Here is a 9,860-nt window from a genome sequence, read left to right as displayed (position 1 = left end):
TCTTATAGAAACATAGGATTTGATGTGAGTTGGGAAATTATACGAATCTGAGTCCTATTTTTCCCCTCCCCCAAATTAACCGGGGAAAAAAAAGGAAAAGGAAAACCTAAAGTTAAAGCTGTATTAATTAATTCTTTTCCTGACAGGATGGATTTTTAAAGACCAGAGACCAAGCAATTCGATCTTCTTGTTTGAAATACATTAACAATGAAAACAGTGGTAAAAGTATTAGTATTAGTAAATAGAATAGAAATCTAGATAGCTGTGGTAAAAAAAAAGTATTAAAATTTGAACCTTTAATATAGATATTACTCTGGTTGTAAGATTACAGGCACAAATGAGGATATGCATTCCAAATCCTGCAGTATCTGCCTTGCCTAATCTTTTATCATCAGCAGCAGGAGTTTTGACTGCAGGACTTTGGCTCATATTTATGGTGTCCAACAGAAGAAATTAATATCAATTTACATAATAATGGTTTACTGTAATAATAATTTATAGCTGAATCTTCATCATTGGGAATTTTAAAATTAATGGATTACATTGAATCATCTTCCACATCTGCCTTAATTTAACGTGAAATATGAAAATCTTGGAAAACTTCTTTTGGGACTTAAACCAAACTGGTAATATGTTTGACCCTTTCAGCAGCTTTGGAACTACTTCTAGAGAGCAAAAAGAATACATAATTTGTGTGAGAGAATAACAAAACATTTTCCAAAAAAATTAAGAGAGGTATGCATTTGTGAATTTATTCTGGAGAATTTACTATTCACCTCTAAAACTGTTCATTAATAAATAAAGAAAAAAGCATATGACTAATACATCAATTCTGTTTTCCATATTGGGCTTACACAGCTCACTTTCTAATTAATTAAATATTTAATAACATAATCATATTTAAGCTTATTAATACGTCTTTTAAAAGCATGTGATTTCATTGAAGCACATACAATTAGCAAACTCAAATTTAAGGTAGTATTTTAGTGGAAATTGTAGTCAAAGAAGTTTGACTTTGCTCCTGACAGTTAGATTTATGTGCTGCCACTACATTGAGCTGACTCTGAGCTCACTCCCACTCCAGATCATACTGTACCTACCTTCCATTTAGTTGGTAAAGTCTAGCTTATTGTACTGATTTTAGCACTAATATGGTCACAAACAGATGCCCTTTGACTTACAAGTTATGTAGAAATAATTATTTTCTTTGAAAAAATCACCTTTGCGGTGTGCATGTTTCCATTGATCAGATACATGCAGTTATTCTTTTCCAGGATAAACATTTAAGTTTACTTAGTACATGAAAAAATCTTTATTTTAACATAGTTTCAATTAAATTTAAGGAGCTGACTAGTCTGTTGAAAAGCTAAGTTCTGTGGTCGAAGTCTCATCATGAGTTTTAATGGCATTCTTTGAATCTGATACATTACCAAAGCATGAAAACTCTTTTCCTCTCTTAAAAAAATTGCAGCAGACATTTAAAAACAATTTTATTCAACTGGGGGGTGGGGGTGGGATGTGGTTTGCTTTTCTTCCTTTAAACTCCTTCCCCTACTTCAAGGACTTTAAAACTTCAATTGCATGAAGTTACTTGAGCAAAATTGTTATATATCTCCTTCTGTCAGAAATTTCTTTAGATGTCAAAATATAATCAATATTTATTCTTTACTATAAATTCCAAAAACAACAGGGATATCATGTTTATTATTCTGGAAGCCATAAAAGGAAAAAAATTCCAAGAATATTAAGTAGAAACTGAAAATACAGCTTCCAGAAACACGATCAATGTGGGATTGTTAACATATATTAATTATTACAAATGTTTTTATTTGGATAAAACTTCATGTAGAATATTTACCTAGCTCACTGTTCTATTTAATAAGTCTCAGGTAAACGTACAAACAAGTATGATGCAACCCTGTCTGCTCAGTCGATTTAATGAGGTATGCAATATGTATAAATAGAAATCTTTTATCATAAGATTTATAAATAACCTATACATAATAGGCAAAAATATATCAAACCACATTTAAAGGTTTTAAAGTTTTTCAAGGAAGATTTGAAACAGATTTTTTTAATCTTGATTTATTTTCATTGCTAACTGCTTAAAAGCCTTAAGAAAGAACAAACCCCCCACTAAGATTCAACAATGCAAATTAATGTTCCTAATAATTATAACTGAATCTACATCCACATGTTTTGTTAATTATTATGTACAGTTTTCAGTTTGAAAAAGGGCTGTATTCCAACTGCAGTCAGTTATAAGATAATACTATAACTTTCAAAAAGCTTCTTACCTAAATTAAGTTTAAAAAACTGTTCAAATAATTTCCTAGTAGTAATTTCAAAGTAAAAAATCTGCTTCAACAGAAGGAGCATTTGTGAATTATGATCAAATTTACCAACTTTTTTTTCCAGCTTCTCTGCAGAAAAGTCAATAGCAATTTTTGCAAAAGAGGAAGAAAACTTTTTAATAGAAATATATTTAGCAAGGATGAGTAATGATTCTATTATTTTAGTTTTTAAGTCATACAAATTAGTATGAACTGTGTGAATACATAGGATAGTGATGAACCCTAAACTGACTTCTGTTTATTGTTTGCCCTTATCAGAGTATTTTCTCTTTGTACAAATTGTAAATTTTAATCCTACCAATTACCCCTCTTTGCAGGTTGTCCCTGCCTATTTAAACAATGTATTTACTGAACAACAAATTTAAACTCACAAATACAAATAAAGATTTATTTTTATGTCTGAAATATCAAGTTTGTATATTTTATTAAAGGATTTTTTCTTGATGCGGAGATCTCTCTGCTTTATTTTCTACTGATAACATTAAAATGTCAATACTTAAGTAATTAAGTTTTAGATTCAGCAGCTAGATCTAATTGTTCTAATTGCCAAAACATATTTCTGCCTTTACTCTGCAAGGGCAGGGCTTTATTTGTTTCAGATCCTATATATGTTGATGGAGAAAGTAAAACATCTAAGTCTTATGAACCACTGAAAAACAGTAGATAAATAAGATCGAATTCTTTTTATCAAATTATCAGCTGATAGGCTAATAATAGCAACCACCTAAAAGCTTTTTTTATGGTATTTGCTACTCCTGTTTGCTTAGATTTTAATCTAAAATTTTGTTACTGTGGTTTTAAAGAAACAGTGAAGTTTTATTCTTTAGCAGAATACTGAAGAGTTAATAAATCTATTTAAAAAGCTGTCATGAAATTCAGCTCCCTTTGAAGCCAAAGGGCATTTTACCACTGATTTCAGGACAGCAGGATCAGCCCACAGGAATTTTAAATCCAATTGTCTTCTAACTTTTACCATATGAATTTGGTAACAATTAGGTATGCTTACTCTTTGGACATATTTGATAATTAAAATATTTTTAATTACTTTTAGAAAATAAATCCAGCAAAAGGAGAAAAATATTTAGCTGGTACTTTGGCTAAAGTATACAATATTCCCACTTCAGTTTTTTCCTTTGTATATTAAGGCACAAAACACCCCACCCTTGCTCTAAATAGATTTCACAAATACTTGTATTTATTTCTATATTAGATAACTGAGCTTCCTTTGTATTACATTTAGCTGCATACTACGTAGCACTTGGGCTATTATGAGTCTAACTTCCAGACTACAATATAAGAAAACATCTTCCCTGAAAATGATTTTTCAAGTGGATGTTATTTATTTAGTATAAATATTCACTTAAAGAAAACCTGCCCACTGAAATTATCTGGTTGATGGCTGCAGCCCTATAGTGTTTTCCCTAAATGTTAATCTATTCTAATTTCTAATTTCCTTCAAGTCTGAATTCTAGATTAATAAGAGAACTGGTCTCTATATGTCAATCTTTCACAAAATGTAATAAATACAAACAAAGGCTATATAAAGCTCAACCTTTTTTTTTTTTTTTTTTTCCCAGACAAACGTAATTTCAGGCAGTACATTTAAAGACAGTAGGTATTTTGCCTAAGTTAACTATGGAGGTCAAAAGGGCTGTATGTAATTTCTCTTAATATTAAAAATATAGGGTTTATGATTATGTGAAAATAATGTTTGTGGTAGACAGTATGTTATCAAAGCAGCTTTGAAAGCTTATATAGTTACCTTTTCTGAATGTTCTGGCTAGTTCTGGTTCTCCCTCATCTGGAAGAAAAAGCTGGTTTCCAAGTTAAATTTGCAAATTATTGTTACAAATCCAATCACCAATATCTTTCCTTTAAAAACTTTAGTACTTTGCAATATTTTGATTATGTAGTTAAAGACATAAGCTGCTTGTCCTGGAGATTTTAATTTTTGTAGAACTGATCACAGCAGATCCCAAATGTCCAAGAAAAGAAACCCAAACAAAGCCACAGATAAAGGCTTTTTTTGATGAATTGTTTTTTAATTCATTTGAAATACTTAATGTTGTTTGATGTATACTGCATTCCGAAACCTGCAGTTAAAAGTTTTAACTTTTTCTTTTTATTTACTGCTTTCAGAATTTAGCTCTAAAAGCCAGGTACTAGGAGAGGAAGCACGGGAGCATTATCAACCAGAGGTTCTACCGGGGCTGTATTATGCTAACCTGCACTCCTAGGAACAATTCTGTTCCACAGGAATGTTCCTATTGAGTTCCCTCAGATTATTTTCATGAATATGCATGAATGTTCACTAAAGGTTGTAGGATTTAGCCTCCAAATGGCTAGCAGAGATTCCTTACTTTTTCAGTAAAGAGCAGAGAGCATCTTTAGTTTTGATGTTTATAGAAGCTATTTTAACATGACAAAATAGTTTCAGGAATCGTTTATAAATTCTGGGGGCTAAATCTAAACTTCTTCAGCAAGCAGGGCAGTTTAGCCTCATATAAAAATGACTCTGAACCCAAGAAGCAGAGCATGGTGCAAAGACGAAGCAGTACACTCAGGAGCCCCCCGGCCCTGGGTGGTGGGTGCACACAGGTCCCTTGCAGGCTCAGGACCTGGAGCACTAGCAAAAGCAGGGCTAAAAGTCGGCTTCTGATCCACAGACCTGCAGGTGTCAAACAGAGAGGGCAACGGAAAGGCATGAAAGGTTAGTCAGGATCAGGCCTTTGTGGTGCACACCCTTGCTAGTGTATAGTTGTGAAAAATTAGTAGTTTCATCTATTTTATCTGTGACCTTGATGCCTCTGGTCTATATGCTGCTAAGCCATAGGCTTCCCCTCACCCCCAGCAAACTGGAAAGAAATTTTCCCAGCAAATACAGAAAGGGTTGAACTTGGAGAGGAGAGAGAAAATTGGTGAAAACTCCTTTACTTTCTTAAAAAAAGGGAGTTAAATCAGGATGGTCTGGTAAAGACTAACCAAACCAAGCAGCAAAGCTTTCCACTGCTGGTTCTTTGAATTGCTGGAATTGAAGCAAATCTTTGAGAAGGTGCTGGGCAGGGAAGGGTTAACAAGGTTTTTGTTATGTAGAGACACTGATGGCTCCATTTGAGGTGACAAAGAAAGTTATGGGACTGATCCAAGGTAATCGTAATCGGGAGCACTTTCAGCAGAGCAAGAGCCTGAAATTTCACAAGGTGTAGGAGACTACACCCCGTGCCGTTTTGTAAAGCTGTTGCCAAAAATAAATCTTTGATAACATTTTCATTCAGAATTACCTTTCTTTGAGCCAAAACCTGTCTCACTAAATTAAACAGGACATCTAAAATTTCAGTCTTGATGTGTAACAAACTTTTAATTACACAAGGTGTGAAACTTATTTAAAATGTAATTCATAATTTGTCCTATTTTTAATGTCTGGAAAAAAAGCATTACTAATAAATAGAAATTAGTGCTGTTCAGGTGATTTTGAATATTCTTGCAATTGCAAACAATGCAAGTTCAAGTTCTGAGCCCATTACTAATTAATAAAGACAATTATTTAAACGAGAAAAAGTGCTTTTATACATGGAAGCTAACTACTACAAGATATGAAAAGACTTAGTCTGCTTTAAAGGAGTCCCTGCCCCACAGGTATTATGACCCATGGACTTGCTGATTTTACCCTTTATTAGCACTTTCATGGTAGACCATTACATATTTGTGTTTCCCTAGACAAACCACCCTTCCTTTTAAAAGTCCCCACTTCCAAAGTGTTAACCAAACACCTTATTCTCAGATTTTATTTTTTAAAAGGTCTATAACTTAACTGGAATCTAATGGTCACAGTTTGGTCTGTTGCCAGTTGCAGGACTCTTTTGCGTAGCTGTCCCACTGACTGCAGTCTCAAGTATATCATCTTTGCTGTGCTCTTCTGTCCTCAGCTGCCAAAAAGCCTATCGTGAAAGTGGCCAGGACAAAGGACCAGATGGGTAAGAGAGGAGTAAGAACCACCTTCTGAAAAGTTAAAACATTCTGCATTGAGCAGAAAATGTCCTTTTTATTACATTTTTTCCACTAAAGTCAACAGCCATTAACTAGTTTAAAAAAACCCACAACACAACCCCCAGTGCATGACTTCAGCAATATCCTCCTGGAGTCTGATCACAAAAGCCTCTTGGGGTCTGATCTGCTGAAATCCATGGAGGTCAGCAGCTGTTCTGTGATTAGCCCCCAGTATGTTAACTCTTTGCTACAGGTTTACAGCATGTGTCTTCCAGAAAAGTGACTGCAAAAAACTACCAATTCCTAGCACATGCATTGAGTTCCCTATCTATACATGCACTCTGTTAAAGAAGAGTTATGTGGTACACAGCACTGGCCCACGGCAGAAAACTCCCAAACATTTTAAAAGCAAAGATCTCCACATCTTGCTGACAAACTAAAGCCAAAGTTACTGATGTGAACATCTGCAGATGCAATGATTTTAGCAATTTCGCTCATGTATGCCATTAAGGATTTGTGTCCATTGCATGTACTTTTCTCACTCTAACTGTCAAACTACCTGTATGAGACACAGAGAGTGGAACTTCAGTCTGCCTGGTAAAGCATCATGACCTCTTACAACTGGAGCACAGAGATTTGCAATAAACATTATGAGAGGCAGTAAGATGTACCTTGATTTTCAGATCTCAGGGGCTAAAATGTGGGTAATAACCTGCTGGAAAAGTTACCGCTTAACTCTGAAATCACTCTCTGTGCTGAGAACCAGCATGCCATCTACACAGAGCCCCAGCCCAAAAGAGTGCTGTCTGTCTATTTGCGCTCTGCAGAAGAATCAGTTTTTCCCTGGTTATGATGAACTACAGATGTATGCAAAATCTTGTACAGTCATCTTTTTGACCATTACTACATTCAGACTTCTTTTTTTTAAACTTAGCTCAAACAGTTTTCTTTATACACACTCTTTCCTTCAAAAAAGCAAAAAACATTTTGCAGGTACATTACAATATATTTTCTCCAATTGTTTATGTTAGGAAACAGAAGATTTTACTAACACAATTTTTTCATATTATTTACCGTTTAGCCAGCATCTTGATACTAGTGTTTAAGGAAATGCTTAGCTGCTGAATTACACATAATTTAGGTATTTATTTACAAAAGCTGCACCACAGAACCTGCACTTTTCCCCTTTCTAGCACAATTCTGCAGGAGACAGCCCCTATGAGCCACCCAAAACTCCCAACAACTTCAGTGACTGGAGGTGTATTGCCCTTTGCATCTATGGGTAATGGAGGGAGGAGGGGAGACAGGGTGATGACACCTTGTCATTGAAGTTATAGAGAGAAGACTTCCTTACCTTCCCCACTGATTAAACTGTCCCCACTGATTAAACTGTCTCCCCATACAGTACCTGGTTTCCTCTCTTATAGCAAAACAGAACCTGTTAAAATGGATTTGACAGGTATTTTTAGATAGCTTTTTTTCAAAAGCAATGTTAAGGTAAATGATTTAGTTGAGGTATATGTTTTAAATAGCTTCCTTACTTTTGTTACCAATATCACACTGAACTGCTAGAGAACAATTTTTACAAGTTCACTTGCATTTCACAGCTTGTAGTATCTGTTTGTCCGTGCACTTTGGTCATGTTGAATGGTGAAGCTGGACTAGCCAGTTTACTCCTCCACTTCCTTGAGTTCCCAGGCTCTACACAGCCCAGAGCAGCAAGCACCGAACAGCTAGAATGGCCTTCTGATACTATTTTTTACAAATCATGTAAACAGTTCTAACTAATCTTCATTATGAATGTAAAGGAACAAATCAGTTTTAAGCTAGATAGTCAGATCTATTTTTAAACATTTTGTTATTGTTTATCATTAACTATTTCACCCTGTTTGGTCTTAAGCAAATGTCGCTTTTGATACTGACAATGGCATGCTAGGACTACAACGTCATGTGGCCCTATGGATTTTAATGCACATATTGGAAATGTTGCAAACCAGGCTTGTAAACTCAAAAAGAAAAAAAAGTTCTTCTTTGACAGAGACTATGTCAAGTGAGCTCAACACCAAAATACTGTTCAGTTTGAAAGAAAACCATGTCCCTTACTGCAGTTAGAAGATACATGGTGAGGCTGTGTTACTCTAACTAGGATAAAAGGGGAGGAAGACTTTGCTTCCTCTTTTCTGTCAGTTTAAGTCTTGAATGACTCCAGTGAAGTGACTGCGGTTATTTAGACTTCCTATTACTGTAACTGAAGGTGGCTTACTGATACATCTCATGGATAGTTTAATTGACAGACATGTCTTCTACTATTCAGTTCAAAGTTTCTGTACCTCTTCTGTAGCCAAAAATATATTAATTGGGAACAAAACACCTCCAAATTTGTCAAAGTCCCAGAAAGTAATGAATAGATATAGCAGTAATTCCCTATGCCCTTCCACAGTGCATTGATAACTATCTCCTTCGCAGCTCCCCAAATAGATACAGAAGAACTTACAATGGATGGGATCTCCTGAGTTGATGAGTAAAGCCCTCCTTTTCTGGACAACCTCATTATATAAACCCTTTCATTAATTAATCAAAATCCATAGCTAATTTGCTTGCCTGTTTCTACTGTTCCTGTAAGAAAGCTGTTCCAGAACTCTACACCTGTGTGGGGTAAAGCCCTTCCCTAATTTTGAGTTTATTAGGGTCACAAATTGGAAGTACAGATTAGGACAATTCAATAACATCTCCAAAATAAAGCAGTGCCCACCTGTCTTAGGACACTATTAATGGGCAACAAAGTAGAATTGTGTCGTGAAGAATGACTGCAGAAATGCCCCTTGCTCGAGCATGTATTTCCTACTTCGATGTTTTCCAAGTCACATTGAAGCCATCTACCTGGAGTCCTGCCTAGATCAACAATGCAGTTTCTCCTGTCGTCAGTGAGAATTCCCATCATGTACCAGGGCCTCTATACAGTCCTTTAGTTTTAATACTGCCAGTATGGCGCAGTCAGTATACCGCTGGAAGGATGAGTACACTTCTCCTTGCCTGGTATGTGTTGAAACTCTCTTCTTACTGTAGAACGGTCATGTTTGGGAATGGCATTCAAGATGGGAAAAAAACCTCAATGTCTATACTGTAGATGACATGTGGGTACCACTGCAGAGTTAATCTCAGAAGAGCAGGAGGAAATCTGGTATTGAACAAACTGAACAAATGTATTGGGGTGCTCCAAAATGACAGGTATCATGGAAACTTTCTCCAAATAATAACAACTCTCTATCACATAGTCAGTAATGCTCTGTTCTTATCCAATTCCTTAGATAAATCCAGTCCTCACAGTGGAAATTCAAAGGTACTGGTATAAACACCAGGACGAAAAAAGGAAAGAAAAAAATCCTGGTGTGGCCTTGCACTATATTGTTTTCTGCACACAGAAAAGTAGTATGGCTCTTTGAAGTGCTGGCAGGAAATATATAAGCCTCAATTCATTTCAATCATTAGATAAATTCATCTATCTCTTGCCATGTGCAC

Source organism: Falco biarmicus, chromosome 7 (assembly GCF_023638135.1).
Source record: "Falco biarmicus isolate bFalBia1 chromosome 7, bFalBia1.pri, whole genome shotgun sequence".
NCBI classification, from domain to species: domain Eukaryota; kingdom Metazoa; phylum Chordata; class Aves; order Falconiformes; family Falconidae; genus Falco; species Falco biarmicus.
Note: the sequence above shows the minus strand (reverse complement) of the source record.